Genomic DNA, 19,511 nt, shown 5'->3' with positions numbered 1-19,511 from the left:
TAATGGACTGTTCTAAAGTATTTAAATTCAAATGCAATTGCCACGGAAATGCATATTTTTACCAATAAAAAGTATCGTATAGATGTAGGTTATTACGTTACTAGATATTTCGTTAAATACGGTATTTGATATACTTTTTAATAAAAGAAAAGTAATTATATTCTTATTTTACTTCAATATACTGTGGTAATATTTTAATAACTAACTTTAAATATATTTTATGAATGAAACATTATCTATATTATTCGTTTTTGTAACATGAAATCCAAAATACTTGAAGAGCTTTATTCAAGATCATTTTCTATGTATCTAGTTCTATTAAAGTATCCTTTTATTATCTATTATATACATTGTTATACAGTATAACATCAAGAAATTTCTACCAATACACTTATAAAGGCATGCCAAAATTTATATACTATAGAATAATAATGAAGTTCTCTATAATATTTCTTTTGTGTGTGAATGATATTTTTAACAGATGAGAGAATTTTTATAACAAAACACAACTAATAAAGTACATGTACTGTACATCTGGTTTTACAATTGTGCCAATGTAATATCTTACATAATAATTTCGAAAACTTGACATATAATATTCTCTAATGTATTATCGTATTGATATCATTATCCTTATTTACAAATATAATGAAAATATGCTTAATTATACAATTAATTATAATTTTAATAGACAATTAGAGTATAGAATTTGTTTAATATAGGAAAAAATTCTTATTGTAATATTATAATAATGAACAGTTTTTATCGAGCTCTCGTGTTATAATTTTGTTTTATCCTATTTAAGTTATATACTAGATAACAAAAAAAAAAAAAGAGGAGAATTAACTATAATATAATGTTAAGTATAACATTACAACCTCAAAATATATATTTTCTAGAAAATATATTTTTAGATTTTTCAGAAAACGAATGACGACGATTCTATTACATAAATGTACATTGTGAGATATTAATATTTTATTAATGTAAAAATTGGATATAAGATGGTAAAAATCAGCTTTATTTGAACTTTATACACGTCTTATAATAGTGGTGAGTATTTCAGTGTGTCAAATTACAAAAAAGTTCTTCATTTTCGACAAGCTACCAGAGCCCACGTTACGACCAAATTCATCGTGATTAATGTGGACGTATTGTAATTACTCTCCGGAAACGGAAACGGTCGTTGCCGACGTAATGTTTCAGTTTCGTTTAATGTAAATTGAAACTACTCTTCACGGTGCTCTATTCAAAATGAATCTTTCATCTTTACGCTGGAAATTTTATTTATAATCGTCAGAAAATCCTTTTCGGCTCTACTTAACAGCCTTCGTCGGGTGTCGTGTTCTTCCTTTTTAGAAAATTCCAAATTCTCCGAACGCTTTCAAATATCTTTTAACTTTAGAAAAAAAAGTAAAGTTACATACAAATGAAAGGTTAAATAAACTAGATTTTGTAGATGAAATAATAAACTGCGACGTTAGGGCATATTTCTATTTAAACTCGGTATAAATGATTTTTTTTTATATATATAAATATTAGCTTTGCCATTAAATAAATATGCTTTATTAATATTAATTTCAAGAATTTTCAGGTAGCATTTTATTTTGTTAAATATGTATAACTAATAGAGAAACTACATTACTGTTTTCCAACAAGATTCTTCCTACATTTCCTTTACAGAATTGGGGAAAAAAAAAATAGCAAAGTAATGGAATTAATTTTGCAAGCGGCAGAAAGTGCCGTCCTAGTTTGGAATTAATTAAAATTTTATTACGTACACATACTGTACAGTATTCATTCTAAATTAAATAAAAACATCTTACTATAAAATTAAATTAAATACTTAGAGTAAATTCCCTTAAAAGTAAACACTTTTGATCATTTTTCATTCTCGAAATGTATTATTAATAATATAAAAAAATACATTATTTTTAAAGCTACGCTATGAGAATAAAAAAAATTCGGACTATTTTACCAAACAAATTAATTATACGAGTATTAATTAATTATGAGGATAGTCTTCGGACTTTACTTGTACACTCGAGGAATAAAAAACACGAGAATTAACATTTTGTTATAAGAATTTCTTTCGCAAAATTTACTTTAGTGAAAGAAAAAGTTTTACAAATATAAAATAATCTTCTTATATCAAGTAATATCTGAAAAATGAATCATTTTCAAAGAAATTTGTGGAATGAATAATAAAATTTTATTTTATCACTTAAACAATAAAAATTTTAAATAAACAGAAATTTTGTATATAAAATATATACAAAACTTATCATTACAAATGAACAAACAGATATATATAAAAAAAAAATACACCAACAATCTAGACTTGATGACAGTGGCGTAGCGAGGGGGTGCAAGGGGGTGTATCGTGCACCGGGCGCCATCGCAGAGGGGCGCCCAAATGGTCTCCAAGACAAACTGTGTGTGTTTCTGGAAAGGGGAGAGGGGCGCCAGTTATGTTCGCTACGCCACTGCTTGACAACGAACAATTATCCTGTATAGAATAGAATCTAGTATAGAATCTAGAAGTTTTTATGATATAAAATATTATTATTTTAACTGTGACTTTTAACTGATAATGAAATCTTTTACACAATACTTTAATTTCAAAATCTGCGTGAAAAAAATAATTAGCTGTTTAACATAATGACCGTCGATAGTAACTACGTAATGCTATATAATAAACTAGAAATTATGAAAATGATACATTTTCTATGTCAGATTTCTTTGGTAATATGTATTTAAATTTAAATAGTTTATTATCAAACTTTTTGATTTATTTAAAATGCTTTTTTTTTTGAGAAATAATTAAACATATGTAGAATTTAATACATATTTATGGAAAAATAATAATAATACCCTAATTTATATATATATATATATAAAAGGCACACAACAAAATTTAATAAGATAATTATGTTATAGTATACAAACATGATGATATATAATACGTACTAATTAACAAACAATCCGATACATTGTAATACCAAAGCCAACCACTGCCGTATGCTATCGGGCTAATAATCGGGAAGACGAGATCGGACCGGAGGTCTGGGTGGCATAATTGGCAATGCATCTGTACGGTAAGCGGGAGTTGTGGATTTGAATCATGCTCCGGGCCAATTACCTTTTTCCAGTAGATCTAAATTATTAAATTTATTAAGAGATGGCACCTAACACCTCCCTACAGCTGTTATTAACCCGATAGCATACAACAGTGGTTGGCTTTGGTATTTATTAATTACTTCAGTATCTATACCTTAGCCTAATTGGTTCACATTCAATCATATATCATACACAAATCCATGACATAAAATAAGTCTGTCTAGTGTATTTAAACCAAGTTATGTGAATAATGATAAAGGTCTCTCTCTCTCACAGTTGAAAAACTTTAATTTTAATCTAAATTCGTATATTAAATGAAATATTTTTTTATTATAGCATAAGGCATTGACATTTTCATTAATAAGATGCTGTTAAATTACTATTCGAGGTTTTGAATTCCTAAACAAATCTGTAATAAAGATAAGATTTGATTGTGAAATAAATAAGTAAATTATTGAAAGTATTTACGATAGAAAACATGTACGAAAATGTGCATTGAAATAGTTTTATTTCATAGATTCAATATTAAAATAGCAACAAACAATTTCCTGGAAAACATGTATTACAGAAGAGATAACATATATATCAGGGGTGGCCAACAAGTTGATCGCGATCGAGCGGTCGATCGCCAAGCCAATTTTGGTCGATCGCTAGCGATGTCTTGACTTAATGTATTATATTTGTAACCGAACGCAACTGTATGCATGCAGTTATGACTCGACTCATAAGCAGTGAGTGCACTTCGTACTGAAACAGTGTATAAACATAGTATGTATTTCACACTTCCTCCTCCCCACTTAGACTATGCCTATGACAACAAGTCAATCGCGACACATTTTTACGATAAAAAGCAGATCATATGTGCATAAAAGTTGGCCACCCCTGATATATATGACATTTGAAAAAATTAAAAATGATCACATCTATACATTAACACAATGCAAACTTTAAAAATATTTTCTATTCGACTGTTGAATAGAAATATTTTTGATTACTATTGAAATTTTGAGTCACGATTCAATAAATTCCTAATTTATTTCTAGATTTGAAGCTTAATCCTTTGTATGTATGCATTATTATGATTTTGATATCAAATAAAATCTTTGATTTTTAATTTTTTGTGTAATAATAAATCATTTTAATCAAGCGTAATGAAATAATTACACCGCATTTTACATCTTGAAGCGAATACGATAAAAGCCGAGTAACAACATTTGAAATAATGGATGACTCCACTAAATTTGGTTTGAAAAAAATTTTATTACGTTATCTTAAAAAAATAATAATAATGATAAAATTAAAGAAAATGTTAATTTTATGATTGATAAAACATTTTTAAAAAAAATTTATATATATAAATCGAAAATTAAATCATCATCAAAAAGAACAGATTGTTTTGTTTGTATATAGAAATGCAACACGTGACAATCTGCCGAGATAGGGAAGGACTTTCTACGGAAAATTTAGGCGTTAAAGGTGAAGAAACCCTGAAAACGCCACACGACCAGCTCTTTGGCGAGGAGCAAATCCGTGACCAACTACCGGCTTTCGGCGGTTTTAATCAAAATAATAAACCGTTTAATGATTTAATAAACAACTTAGTAAATGCATTTCTATCTGTAATAACAAATTGCATTAACCATTAATGAATTTAATTGCTGAAATTGTCATCTATAATTATTAATAAAATAATGCCTAGTTTATTAAATTATAAAATATTTATTGATAAATGAGACTCTTATTAATAAATTCATTAAATACAGTGCAAATCATCCTAAACTAAAAATAATCTCAAAAATCAATAATAATTTCCTTTCTATTTTTTCAATAGAAGTTCTCTATTATCATCTTTAAGACAGATTTTCGTATTTTCTCCGAAATCTTAATGAAAATAACGACGACAAAAGTCTTTTCAAATATCAATACTAATTGCTAGAAATATTTCTAGTGTTTTCGAAAGAGATGATTTGAATTATTTTAAAATGTTATCGTCATCATCAGAGAAACATTTAGAATTTCAAATATTTTCCATTAATCACACATTAAAATTTATGATTTTTTTCTAATTGCAGCTTTCTAACTCAGCAATTTTACAACATATAAATAGCTATTATCATCAATAATCTATAAATTTATCTTTCTCATTCTAAATTAAAAATATTATTCACTTTTATAAACACTTAAAAGGGGTTTTTCGGACGAATAAACCGGAACATTATGTCCTTCCAGTCCGACGTTCACCCGAGTCAAAGAATTACCGATTGATTTCAAAGAGTCCGAAATATCGGCGTAGGATCTGTCGCAGATTGTACGTTTACCAAAAAGGGATTGACGAGAATTCCGACCCAAAATGCATTTAAATATCTAAGAATTAATTGTCTTCTGAGTAATTCTTCAACTCGGGTGAATGTCAGATTCGAAGGACACGACATTTTGGTTTATTTGTCCGAAAAACCCCTTTCAATTAGTTAATGGAAACAATAAAACAAGAGAAGAGATCTATTTTGTATGCAGAGGTTTTGTTAACTGTAAAAAAAAAACTGCATATATCATCCTTATCATCCATAAAGTATCAGATCGAACTAAATTATTCTAAAAATATTTTTATTGGGCTGTAATTTTCAAATTGGAGACCTATACATTCCTACTGTTGCCCTTCTGTCCTTTAGTAATCTTGAGAATAAAGCTGGACAGTTAAAATCAAGAGCAGATATGGAAAACTTAGGACTGGAGGCCCCAATTAACCATATACGAACTTCTGGTCTAGACTGAAAGTCGCGTGATTTCAACTCAGGTTTCTCGAGAAGGAGATACAACGAAATTGAGACCGGATACAGGAAGTTTATTTTTAAATTATTAATTATTATACTTACAAATTTAAGTAAATTTAAAATAGATAATACATAAAAGTGTCTTCTTTTTCCATTGGCGCACGCATTTTACTTAAACTTTGTAAGTTTAAACTTATTTGTCCTGGCAATTTTTATCAAATTTAATTATTATATTTACTAATAAAAATTAATAATTAACAACTGGAAAATTGTTCGTTACTCGAAGCCATTAGAGCATCGCGTTCATTAAAAACAAAAAAAAAATAAATAAATAAAAAAGCAAGGACAAGTCTGATTTAATAGGAAACTTCTAGTAGAGGAAGGAAATGAAGGTCTACTAGTTACGTACATAAATTAATAATAAAATTACATGCTTAAGTTATCATTCAAATAAATTAATTTCACAGTTTTAATAACAATAATCTTTCTAAATCAATTTAATCAAGGTCTTTCAATTTTCATAATTGAACAATTCTTGTTACTTAACGAAATGTAATTGGAGCATTGCAATTTATGAAGTTAATCACCTTATAAATTTTTATTTTTGAACATAAAAAAAAAAAGAAATTGTACTAAAATGTAATAATGGTCTTACTCCATCAAATAACATCAGATAATGATTAAGAAGTTAAAATATTTACGATTCATTCAACGTTAACAAATGTAAAAGTATTTCTTTACGTTAATATTTAATATGTAATTTCCTTAATATGCAAATAGAAAATATGTTGTTTGGTTATTATATGTAATGTAAAAATTATGTTATAACTTTTAAAAATTTGGTTAATGTTACCCTTGGTGCCAAGATGGCGGCTCGTCTCTGATTCCAGCAAAGAAACAGTGAAATGCACTTTATAACCTAACCTATTCTAATAATTTGGTTGCTAATAATTATGGTAATTTATTAGAATAGTTGAGCATCAAACACAAGACCGTGTTATTTATTAAACACTTGGCACTTTTCCACTTCTATTAGTTCTATTAGAATAGGTTAGGTTAGAACGTGCGTCCCGCTGTTTCCTTGCTGGGATTAGAGACGAGCCACCATCTTGGCACCGAGGGTAACGTTAACCAAAAATTTATAATAGTATAGAATATTCACTGACTAAAAGTACATAATATCTACAGTATATTAAAATTTCCTCCTAAAAATTATAAATATAACGGTAATTAAAAATTTGATAGGCCTATTGAAAGTTTATCTAAATAAATCATTAATAAAGTTTAATTAAATAATGTAATATCAAATATAAATGCAACAAGAGAGGGAAGTTCATTTATAGAACCATGAAGAGCTGTAAATATTTTAAGATATTCTATATGAATTGTATATAATTTCATATATAAACAAATTATTTATTTCAACATGCACTCCAAAGTACGACTACGAAAATATAGTGAACAAAACACTGTCGCTGTTAGCATCAAATCTTAATTTATCTTCCAAATAAACTCATTTATCTCACCAAATATTGATTAAGAAAATTATATTGATAAGAAAATAACTGCTCATGTTTATTCTTAATTAATTAAATCTATACTGGTGTTCTGTTTCACTATTATCATCGTCATTTTTCTCTTTCAGTCATATTTCTGTCCCTACATAATCATAATCTTTTACCTTTCTGATAGATTAGTCACTTACGTAATCATTTTTCTATTGTCACACTATATGTTAAACAAATAGATATGATCTAATATCAATTTAAGATATATGTATACGTTACTAACATTCAAAATAAATCTATTATAACTGGCCAAACCACACAATAAATACAGATATCCCCTGTATAACATGGTAGTTAGGTTCCAAAAAAGTGCAATGTTATGCAAATCCATGCTACGTGAAACAAAGGACTAGTACAAAACAGGATTAGGTTCCAAAAGTATACTATTCTTTTTCACAATTAAGAGAAATATGTTTATTAAAGCAATCAATAATTAAATAACTATCATAATCGAAAGTATTGCCATTAATATTAATTTTTGATTCATTGATAAACACCATTAAACAAAAGCATTTTCTTTTTGGATGAATATCATCATCATCTGAGCTTTCCTGTTGACCTTAAGATGAAGTATTGGCAACATTTTGATTTTTCTCTTCTTTTTTGATAAAATCTAATATTTTAATTTGCTTGTGTTTTCCTTAGAGATCTTTAAAAATTTAATCTTTTCATGTAGTAACTTTTAATTTAATCTACAGAAACAAAATACAGCAACAGTCTTTCGATTCATTTACAGCACTAAAACTAACGATGACGACACCTGGTTTATAATGAAGCTAGGACAAGAAAAAAAGAAATATCGTATAATCAATTCTCATTAAAGAAAAGTGGACGAAAGGTGCAAAACAAGATTGTAAATTTAATATTCTAAAATCCATGGACAAATATGAGACAATACACAAGCTTGCTTGTTTTGTACAGGGAATTTCCCCAATTCTCAAACCAGGCTAGAGCAAAACTGTGTTATATGAGGGATACCTGTACTGATAAACTATTCAAAATCTTTTAATTTTTATTTATTTTCTTCTAATGTAATTAGTTTTATTTTGAGGCAACATCTTGACCAAATTTTACAGACTTATACAGGGGAAAAACCTGAATAAAAAATTTGGGCAATTTATTGACTTAAAGCTTAATTTGTGAATTATTTAAGAACCATTCATAAATGATGTCATGCTATACCCCATGTCATTCATTGTCAATTATGACAAAACTGCTTTCACAAACAATATCAAAATGGTTTTCATCCCTAATTTGCATTATAATGTCAAATATTCAATTTTGTAATAGATATTAACATAAAATGATTTATTTATACTTTTATCAAAATAAAACACTATGTGACAATAGCATTACATTAATCAAATTATTTTTTCCACTACACTTTGCCATCAAGTTATTTCACTCCCACGGATTTGTATGGTGTTCTTCAATTGACCCAATGGGAATGTTGGAGGCACGTGTCCATGTGAGTACTTTGTATCCTATCGTGTCTATTCAGCAAAATCCATCCACTCAACACCATCTGCATTATATTCCCACTAAAGAGTTCCAAACAACTTCTTTCTTTCTATTACACGAGACGTGATGTAGTCTACAGATTTAGAAATCATTATTGAGTTTCATTTCTTTACATTTCCTTTTACAAGTCTAACACAGTAGCTGCTCAACTGCAAATACCTTCTCTGTGTTGAAACTGTGTCCTTTAAATTATATTTTGAGGCATCATGAAGTGTTGATACTAGACACCGGACTTTTTCACATCCACTTTATTTTCTGATGTACTTTACAGTGTATAAACCAATTCTTCCAAATGCCAATATGTGTTTCTGGCTAGCACTCAGGCCTCCTCTGTTGGCTGATATGTTTTCCATAAAGATTGTCAATGTATCGTTGATGTAGTACATAAAACCAACCATAACTGTAAGCCAGTTAAAAATTCCTAAAACTTGAAATAGAAATTGCACTAAGTATTCAAATTTCTCAATGATAAAAAGAATACATAAAGATTAATAGAGTGCACAAGTAACTGAACTCATATTGTCATCAGAATAAATTATGTCAGGTCTTGTACACCATTTTGGATAACTCACAAAGTCATGGATCACTACAAGCATTGGACTCTCCTCGTTAGTCATAAATTGATTACTTCTATGGGATAGTGGCCCACAGGCAGCCAGTTGGCCATCATTGAACTATTCATAACTATAAATTTGAAAAATTATTATATAAGAAGAATGTTAAAATTTACTTTTCTAATTTGCTTATAGTTTTATAAAAATAATTCATCCTTTATATTTAAATCTATTAAATGCATTCCTAAAAACCAATATCATTTTATTTTCTAAAAAACTATTTCTGTACAATTTATGATTTATAAATGGAGCATGTTATAAATCATAATTTTATGTAAAAACAAATTAAAATGAATAGCTATATTAATTAACAGATCATTAACGGTGGGTGAAGCTAAAAGAGCACTAATGTTTTTGATGTTTTGAATGGGCCATACTCAGGTATGAACAATCAAAAGTAAATGCTAGTGTTGGAAGAAAGGACAGAGAGTAAGATTCAAATAGAGTAAACAAGCAGGGGAGGTGGGCTATAATGGTGGAAGTTGATATGAAAGAATAAGGATATATTGCAGGGAAAGAGATTCCTTGTCTCTGCTGTATATACATGTGTTAGTAAATGGCAGGGATAAGGAATCCTTTGCATGCTTAGCAATGTCTCATCATTCTTTCATATAAACTGCCACCATCATAGTCCCACCTCCCTGTTTGATTACTCTATGGGAATCTATCCTTGTCCTTTCTTCTGACACTAGCATTCAACTTTTCACTGTCCACACCTGAAAATGGCCCATTAACTAGAGCTCTTTTAGCTTCGTCCACTGTTGAAATTACTGTGATCAGTTCATCTTCATTAAAACAAAATATTGTTTAATTTTAAAAATAAGAAAAAAAAATTAATTTTTTCAATATAAAAAAACAATATAACAGAAACTTTATCTAACACAAGTTAAAATGTCAACCATTCAACTTTGGCTACTATTTTTTTTTATACTCAATATCAAAACATTAGACAAGTCCATATTTAGTTAAATGTAACATGATCTGATATTTGGTATTTCAATCTTTAATAAACAGTCTACTGTCTTTTCATATAGTTACAATTTATCTTTAAAGTAATTCCACGTAACTTTCATATGTATAATGTATTTTACCAAATCACAAAAATGTATAAACGGAAATAAACCGTCGACGAACAAATTTTAAGCAAAAGGACGAATCCAAAGAGTAAGTTAACGTTTCTCTTCCATCACAAAACAGATACGAATTACGTCAACGTATCTGGCCGCCGTTTTTTATACTCGTACTTATTTCAAAATCCAATTAATCGCACTTGCAGATTTAAACTTTTAGTCCCATCATACTTAATTCATCATCTTCCTTAACAAATCAATACTAATTGCTACCAGGCATTGATTTCAAATACTTAAAAAAAAAAAAAAAATCAATATCTTACTTTCTACTCTCTATTTTCTATTCATCACCATTACACTCGCTTCTTATAATCAATTGCGTGTTTGTCGGGACAAGAATAACGCATACTTTTTTACAATTTAATTAAATTTGTTGAGTTTAACTAACAAACTTATCTCGTATGAAATTATGACTGGAGGAGCATTTCTTTTAATTCATTAATAATAAAAATTCATGTTTATTTACTTATTTTTCTGAGAAATCCATTTAAATATGGTTCCTTATTACACCATATTGGATTTACTGTATGCATACGAGCAACAGATGAAACACTTTAGTTACAGTTGTATCATTAATGGTCCATTTAACATTGAGTGTAAGGTTTCTGTGAATAAAACACTGCTTAAATCCTGTAGGAAAGAAAAGATATTTAATAAATTCATTTTAAAAAATAAACTAAACAGGATATTCTTCTTAAACGGCTAATTTAACTGCAGTTGAATCAAATAGGCGAAAATATATCACGACATGGGAACTAAATTAAGAAACACCAACACTTAAGATATAATTTGTCAAGATAAAAGTTCTTTAACCTTTACACTTACCAAATCAACACATGTAGCACTCTCAACATGTTATATTACCGATAACTTAAACGTTAAACGATACACATGACACAAAATTAATAAATTACAGCAATTCTTATTGTTTACAACGTTAAATCCATATGCTGTTTTTTAATGGAAAATAAACCATACCAGCTTTAACGTAAAACATCATCAATTCTACACATGGCGTACCCTACCGGCGGAAATGTTAACTTGTTATTTTTTTCCATTATTATTATTATTATTATTATTTTTTATTATTATTAAAAAAAGAAAAATCTAATTTATTACTCGTATTTTTTTAAAATAATTTTCTATAAATATTAATAATTAATAATTTATTAAAAATTCGGAAAAGATCGAATATATTAATGGATACGTTTTTAATAGTCATACTCGGTCAGCGCCATCTAGGAAAACTCAAAAAAATTAATTAATAGCGAAGTTGAGGCCGAAGTTTTAAACGCGAAAACGTGTACGTCGAACGTTCGGCGCCGCTTTCCTGTAAGCCTAGAAGTTTGACAATGGCGTTTGGAAAGTCAGTGGAATCATGCTCGACATTCCAAACGCCATTGTCAAACTTCCAGGCTTACAGGAAAGCGGCGCCGAACGTTCGACGTACACGTTTTCGCGTTTAAAACTTCGGCCTCAACCTCGCTATTGTCAAAATTAAAGATTTTAACACCCAAATTACATACTTTTAGAATATATTGGGAAATTATTGAAATAAAATAAATTATAGGTTGCTATATTAAAAAATTATTCAGATTATCTTGAAAGAATAATTGATTTCGAAACTTGATTTAATAGAAAAATTCCACAATGCGTATTGCGCTATTATGACACATTAAAGGGAACTGTATAAAGAAAAAATACACTCTTACAAAACAATCAAATTGCCTTAAAGCCGTCGTGTAAGAGTAATCAAATTCTACACGTAGTGAAAGAATGAAAATAAAAGAATTTATTACAACACTACAGCGCAAGTCGAAGAGCTGTTTTCGTCACTAATGTTGCATATTTTTTAAAACTTTTCTGCCCTGTAGGCACTAATAAGTAAGAAAACCTTTTTAGCAAGCCCATTATGCTGGGCATAGCCTATATTAATAGGGCAAGCCCACAATAATGGGCCTGGCCGCTCTATTGGAATTTACTTTGATCTAAACTGTTGACAATGACTTCTACACCAATTTTTCTTGTTCTTTCGTTCTCTATAATTAAAATTGTCAAATCTGGTAATTTAGACTGTCCCACTAGATTGTCAAATAATTTTTAATAAGTCTTAACTTTGAGAATGAGTTTTCTGATGTGGCTAATGTCACCGATAACTTCGGAAATACTAAGTAATAGAGTATACACAGGAAAATGTATACGTGTAGTAATTTTCAATATGAATTAAATCACTTATTTCTCTTGTGGTATACACATTTTTTATATTGCCAAATAATGCAGCTTTAAAAAACGTAGAATCAAATCCCGATCCGGTCGAATAATCCGAAGATCGGAAGATCAGATATGAAAATCTTAGGGGTCGTCGGTCGACGGTGTCTAGGTTTTCTGTAGAACAAAAGCAAGAGGCAGTTTCTGCCCGGTTATACATGCTCAGTAAGTAGTTGAGCAGTAGCAAACGTTAAATCTCTGAGTGGTGATGAGAACCTGCATTTAACACTAGGAAAATAAAGTCTTTATTCTACCACTTTTACTGCTCAACTATTGTTGATTCCACTATTGCACAGCGTTGTAATAAATATAATTTTTAAGGCTACTGCGTGAGAGAGGGATGTGAGTGTAGTCCTTTGCAGCTGACATAGCCACAATGTCGGCTTTTTTATTTCCTAGTATGCCAGTATGACCACGAACAAACATAAAAGTTATCTTAATTACAAGATTTTTAATATGGTGCTGGATATATGTGATTTTATTGCTATTGCAATTGGGATTTAATAGAGCTTTTAGGACAGACTAAGAATCACTGTAAATGTTGATATACAAAGTTTTGTTTGGTAGTGAAGTGGCCCACTGAACAGCTTGGTAGTCAGCATCTTCTTCAGCTTAATATGTGGGGGTATCTGTACCTTCTAACATATTTTGGGCAAAATATGCCAGTTTTGAGAAAGATACAGATACTTGAGCAGACACGAAGGGAGCTTTTGGACCTATCTGTGTATATATTAATGTCTGCATGGTTATCTATGGAGGAAGCAGATGACACCAAATGTACCCCGAGGATAACCTTGTTTACGGGGTGATGATCAGAGATAGGATAATTGCAATATGGTAGCATTTGAACAGCCGTAGATAGGAGTAGAGACTGTCGTTGAGTCTTGATGTTTGTAGTGTGGCTGTACGCCATATATTTTTGTACATATGTATTATAGATTTAATTAGTTTTAATAATTTTTCTCTTTCTTAACCCTTTTTTCTAACTTCCTTTGTTCATTGTTCTGGCTTCTGGGAACAGGGGCTTCCCACTCCCCGCCCACCAGGGGGCCGTGTGGAACAAAGACTTCGAGTGGAGGACGAGTCAAATCTGGGTCACGAAGGGTCACTTTTTCTCCGGCCGGACACGAAGAAGCACGGACGAAAACAGCGAGCTCGTGAGACGGAATTCCACGAGGGCCGAATAGAGAGCCGTGAGGTGAGGATCCGGACTGTAGAATCAGAGACCCCGAAAAGAAATTATAGTAGAAGATTTTTAAAACATTGACGAACCCAGAGACACGCAGAATAAAACACCAGCCGGCATCGGAGTCCAGCGAGAACAAGGGTACCCCACTATCCTATCAATTCTTCTCATTTCCCTATCTCTATACTTTTCTATCCTTAGATTTAAGTTAGTTAAGGATCGCGCGGGTTTCATTAGTATTGTCGGGCAAGTAGTGGCCAAGAAGGTAAGCTACTTGGGTTTTTGTTACTATCGGACAGTAAGAGAAATTGGACCGAGGGAATCCAAAAGAACTCATCTGTATAGATTGTTTATCGCGAAATTAAATTTGTTTTAATTGAATTCACGTGTCTGTGTATTCCTATCGCGCTTCACAGTTCACAGTAGTTCTAATGTAGTAGTTTAGAACCTTTTTTACAATACATAGTGGCGAAGGAAGGAGTTCTGTTAGAATCAGAGAGGCATTAGTACAAACAGTTCTACAGCGCTTTGAAATTCTGATGGCAAACTGTCTTTGAAGAGAGTGTAATTTACTCGCTACTAAATTTTTACTAGTTACATGACCCCAGCTAGAGGCCGCATAAAGTAGCATTGGCTGTATTGCCTTATTATATAGAGTTTTATAAGCTTTATGATTTAGTCCCCCGGTGCACCTAGCACATTTTAGCAGAATGTAGTTTATTTTCTTGGCCTTAGCCAAAATGTAATTAATATGGCAACGGAATGTGGTTTCTATCCTCTCTTGTTTTATTTTGTATAACGTTTCTGTTTACACGTGCTAGTCGATCTGTCAAAGTATTTTGCGTCATTTTGGGAAAATTAAAATTAATAAAAAAATGAATATTATGACGTTGATTAGTGATGATAATGATGAAAAGATTGTTAATAATTAAAAAATAAAGTTCTTAAAATAAATTGTTCATTCGAGTTCATTAAATTTTTATATTTTTAAATTTGTTCACATAAAGTCTTTTATAAATAATAGTACATATTAATTAACTAATTAATAATTATATATTTTGGGTCTAAGATTTATAGGGTTTCATTAAAAAATTTATTTTTATTAAAATCTTTCTATAAAATTATGCTTAAATATTACGTAAGATAGGGGAGGGAAAGGGAGGGGGGATCAAAGAAAATATTACGGTGTTTTACACAGGGGTGGGTGGGGGTCTAGAATGACCGAAATCGCCCTTACGTAATTTATGAACGGCCCTTTAGGGACAGAAGGCCTCAATTAACTACATATTAACTTCCGATGCAAACCAGGAGTCACGTTTTTTCAATTCAAAACTCCCCTCTCCCGAAAGCAGTTAATAGATGAACGGCATGACTCTATTGTTGAAGGAAAAGTATGATTACAGGGCCAAGCCACTACTAATTTGAGATGGAGAGCACATGTTTTAAATTAAACGATTTCAAAATATGATTAAAAATTTCAACCTGGCATTGTGACGCTGTCGCAATAAACAATTGCTCGTAGTTATGAAAACTTTGGTTTCAGCTTGTGAAAATATTTACAATGACAAATTACATTTTGTCGTGTTATGAATCGCAATATTGAAGTTAAAATCCTTCTAAGAGGTAATAAGGACGTATTTTGAAACCGTGCCGGTAATTTTTGTTGATTCATAAACTCCATAAGGTTTAGATACACGGACACTTGGCAATGTTTATCAAAAAGTTTATTTCAGTCGGTACGTACACCTGTATTTGTGTAAGTTTCGGGCTGCATAGGCCCCTCTTCAGCCGACTTGGATTCTCTGTACATATCCGTTATCCTCGCTGTCGGTTGTATGCATTTCTCCTGTTAAACGTTGCCGTTTCTGTTTTCTACTTGTGTTAGACGTATTTTGAAACCGTGCCGGTAATTTTTGTTGATTCATAAGAAGAAATGTATACAACCGACAGCGAGGATAACAGATATGTACAGAGAATCCAAGTCGGCTGAAGAGGGGCCTATGCAGCCCGAAACTTACACAAATACAGGTGTACGTACCGACTGAAATAAACTTTTTGATAAACATTGCCAAGTGTCCGTGTATCTAAACCTTATGGAGTTTATGAATCAAGATAAATAAGGAGTTAATAACTGTTGGAAATGGAAGAAGCGTTGCATTTGCCCATCAAAAATAGACACTTATAACATGCCAGTAAGTGCAAGACACTGATATGTCGTAAATACACCATTAAGATGTGTACAAATTGCGCGCTATATACATCATTGTGGATAACAAACGTATATTAAGACGAACTATCCTTTTGTTCGTTATGTTGTAGACAACAACTTTAGACACTGAAGCCGTCAGCCCGAATAGGGATTGGAAAATTACCAATCCGAAGTTAAATAGGCGAATTAAAGACAACTGTTTTAATCTCGGTCTCTGTTAATTATGCATAATTAAGAAAGACATGATAGATATTATTAGTGTCAATATTTGAAGAAGACTTGTAACTTTTTATACGCACTCTAGCCCTACGAAATAGTCTGTCTCCTCGAAGTGAGCTACCCGAAGGCTTTCTACATTTCTAACCTATTCAATTGTTTCGGTCGAGGCACTATTTTCTCTCAGTGGCATCTTTTTCATTTCTAAGGAGTGAGGAAATTATAGGGTTTTTCTAAAACTCTACAATTTCCTTACTTTTTAGAATTCTGTGCCTACTATATCCGGCTATCTCTTTATAGATGGAACAGAGGGCCTTGTGGTATGTGACTACAACACCGTGTGATACAACTGCCTCGGCTGAATATTCGAAAAGGATAGATATCTACAAACTGTTCGAGATAAGGACGACACGGCTAGTGCATTTATGTTACTGTAGGCCTTTAAAAAGTAAAGAAAATTTTATGTTATTTTTATGTACAGTACGTTTCTTTACAAAGCTATATTTAATTATAATTTTCTTTAAAAGTATATTCATACAATTGAAGAATATTTTGTACCAGGTATGCATATCCACCGCACAAGTAAGTTTTTATAATTTTATTTTTAATTTTAGCCCTTATATCAGGGGCTCGCGATTTAGCTCATTATAGCTCGCGATTCAGAATGTAATTGCGATATTGAAAATTTATTTTAAAAAAGTTTTGGCTCAAGACCATATAATGAAAAAAGAAAACATTATTAAAAGAGAAAGACCAATGCCTAAACGTTGTTCTAGAAAAAGAAAACGAAGGAAGGAAGACGGTCACGTGATCGGGCGGGCGAAAGACCATTGGTGGAGAATAGCGGTTCAGCGTGTCCACAGTCATTGACGTTTACAAAATCTTGAAATTTTGCTCACTACTTAAGAAAATAATTTTCCTTCGAACGACACTAGATATTGGAAAATACCATAGGGTGTTTGGGGCAGAAAAATCGACCCCCGAAAATCGGAAACTCTGATTCCTGTATATGTTGTCAGTTAGTGACTTTTTTAGTGTCTTATATCAGGAGTCACGGTAGTGACCCTGATATAAGACACTAGATTATTGGATCAAATTTCATCCGTTATTATTAAATACAGAACGTCCTCAATATATGTCATACTTAAGTTCCTAAAACCCGTCGTGAACGAAATGGTGTACATCGAATATCAATTTCTCACCGAAATAATATATTATGTGACATTGCCGACCAACTAAAAACAATTTATGTGTAAGTGTCTAGTGTACAGTACAATAAGAAACTGTTTATATGGAAGTGTCGCTACTTTCAACACCTAGAAAACAAGGTTACGGCCGGAAGTTTGAGCGATTAACGAGTTAGCAATACTTGAATACGAGCGAAATTTGTGGGCAGATAATTTCTTACTACACTAAATTTAACAGAAAAATTCATCACAAAACGATTATTGATGCTAATGTGTAAAATTCCATTTAAGTGATGCAAGATGTGTGATTACCAGAGCCCCTTCGGCCGCCAATTTAAAGTATTTTAATCTTTAAAATTGGCGTTTCCACTTCCCGGGACGAGGACCCAGGGGTTGGATTTGTGGGAAGCGAGTGTTCGGGTTGTTTCATTGTGTCTAATTACATACACAGAACGGGGCGCTTGACGTGTAAGTGCGTGAGTGCGAGAATTCGAGTAAAGGTTAAACGGTGTATATCTTCGTGTAAAGTGATGTTGTGTCCGTGTGTGTGTGTGTGTGATCGAAGAACGTCTTCGGCATGTCTATAAACGGAAAAACGGTAAATTACGATACGAGAATAAGATGTGTTAAAAAATAAAACGAAAGAGTTCTTACCATCGGAAAATATTCACTTGTCCACTTGGTCTTCTTCGTGGTAAAGTTGGGGAGGGAGAAGAATCTCCCTCCCAAATGTTCCTACAAAACACAAAGAGAGTGAGAAAAGGAGAAGTTGATTCATTTATTACCTAAGGTGAAAATTATTACCTTTGTCAGATAGTCTTTCTTCCCGAACAGTGTTATGAGAAGAACGAAGGACCTGACCTAGCCTAGCCTAACCTAACCTACCCTAACCGGAAGCTCAATCCTCATAACAGCTGTTTGGGAAGAAAGATCGGCCGAATGTCGCTTCCGGTGAGTAAACGTGTCACGTCCGGGTGGTCACAATCGGGAGTCAAATCCGTTGTCGTCTGCCGAGTGTCACGTTCGGGAGACAAGTCCGTGGGTCACGTCCGGGAAAAGGTGTCGAGTCCGGGTAGAAAGTGTCGAATCCGGTCAGAATGTCGCATCCGGGTGCAAAGGACGAGTTGGGGAAAATCGAAGAGGATCACCGTCTAGGCCAAGGGAAACGCAGCCACCCGCAGCAACAAAACCGCGGTTCCTCGACTTGGGCGGCGCTCTCCTCCGATTCTTCCCCGTTCCGACTTCCGAAAGACGATGGCGACGACGTCGCGAGCGTGGACGAAGAGGCAGACATCGCGAAAATACGAAGTAACAACGAAATCCAAGAAGAGGACTCGGAGGTGCTGTCACTCCCTACGTCTTCTACAGCAAGGCCTGTGGCTGGCTGATCCCTGACGACCTTGGCCAAGTGGAATGGACTCAGAACTCTCCCGCCTCCGGGAGAGTGCCACGCCACACGCACTGGGGGAAGGTCTTCACCACCCACTGCCTCTCGCTGGACGGTCTCCAACGACACCGAACATTCGGCAGAGACCAAGTCCACCCCCGGGTCCTCGAACGTCTCATCGGAAAATCGCCCGAAATTCGTTCGAATAAACATATTTTTCGTCCGTTTTCGGCCATGGCATGAAATAAATCAAATTCTTAGGATTTCGCCCAATATTATTTCGTATTTCGGAAAGATTCCTCGGTCGCCGTCGGGGTTGCGGGTTTCGCGTATT

At 32.2% G+C, this 19,511-nt stretch overlaps 1 protein-coding gene across 2 annotated transcripts in view; it reads right to left on the bottom strand.

The window, feature by feature from the left end:
• LOC136979644 (rab-like protein 6) overlaps positions 1-11,745 on the bottom strand; it is a 41,040-nt gene extending 29,295 nt beyond the window's left edge. For both annotated transcript variants that reach the window (XM_067275663.1, XM_067275662.1), the window contains exon 1: positions 11,550-11,745. The gene's annotated coding sequence lies outside the window, so the exon portion shown is untranslated. The remainder of the gene's footprint in view (positions 1-11,549) is intronic.
• Between the last annotated feature and the right edge of the window lie 7,766 nt (positions 11,746-19,511).

The sequence above is a fragment of the Centruroides vittatus genome, unplaced genomic scaffold (genome assembly GCF_030686945.1).
Source record: "Centruroides vittatus isolate TY-2023 unplaced genomic scaffold, ASM3068694v2 contig_630, whole genome shotgun sequence".
Taxonomy (NCBI): Eukaryota; Metazoa; Arthropoda; class Arachnida; order Scorpiones; family Buthidae; genus Centruroides; species Centruroides vittatus.
The sequence above is the reverse complement of the archived record's forward strand: the minus strand, read 5'-3'. Positions and strand labels throughout refer to the sequence as shown.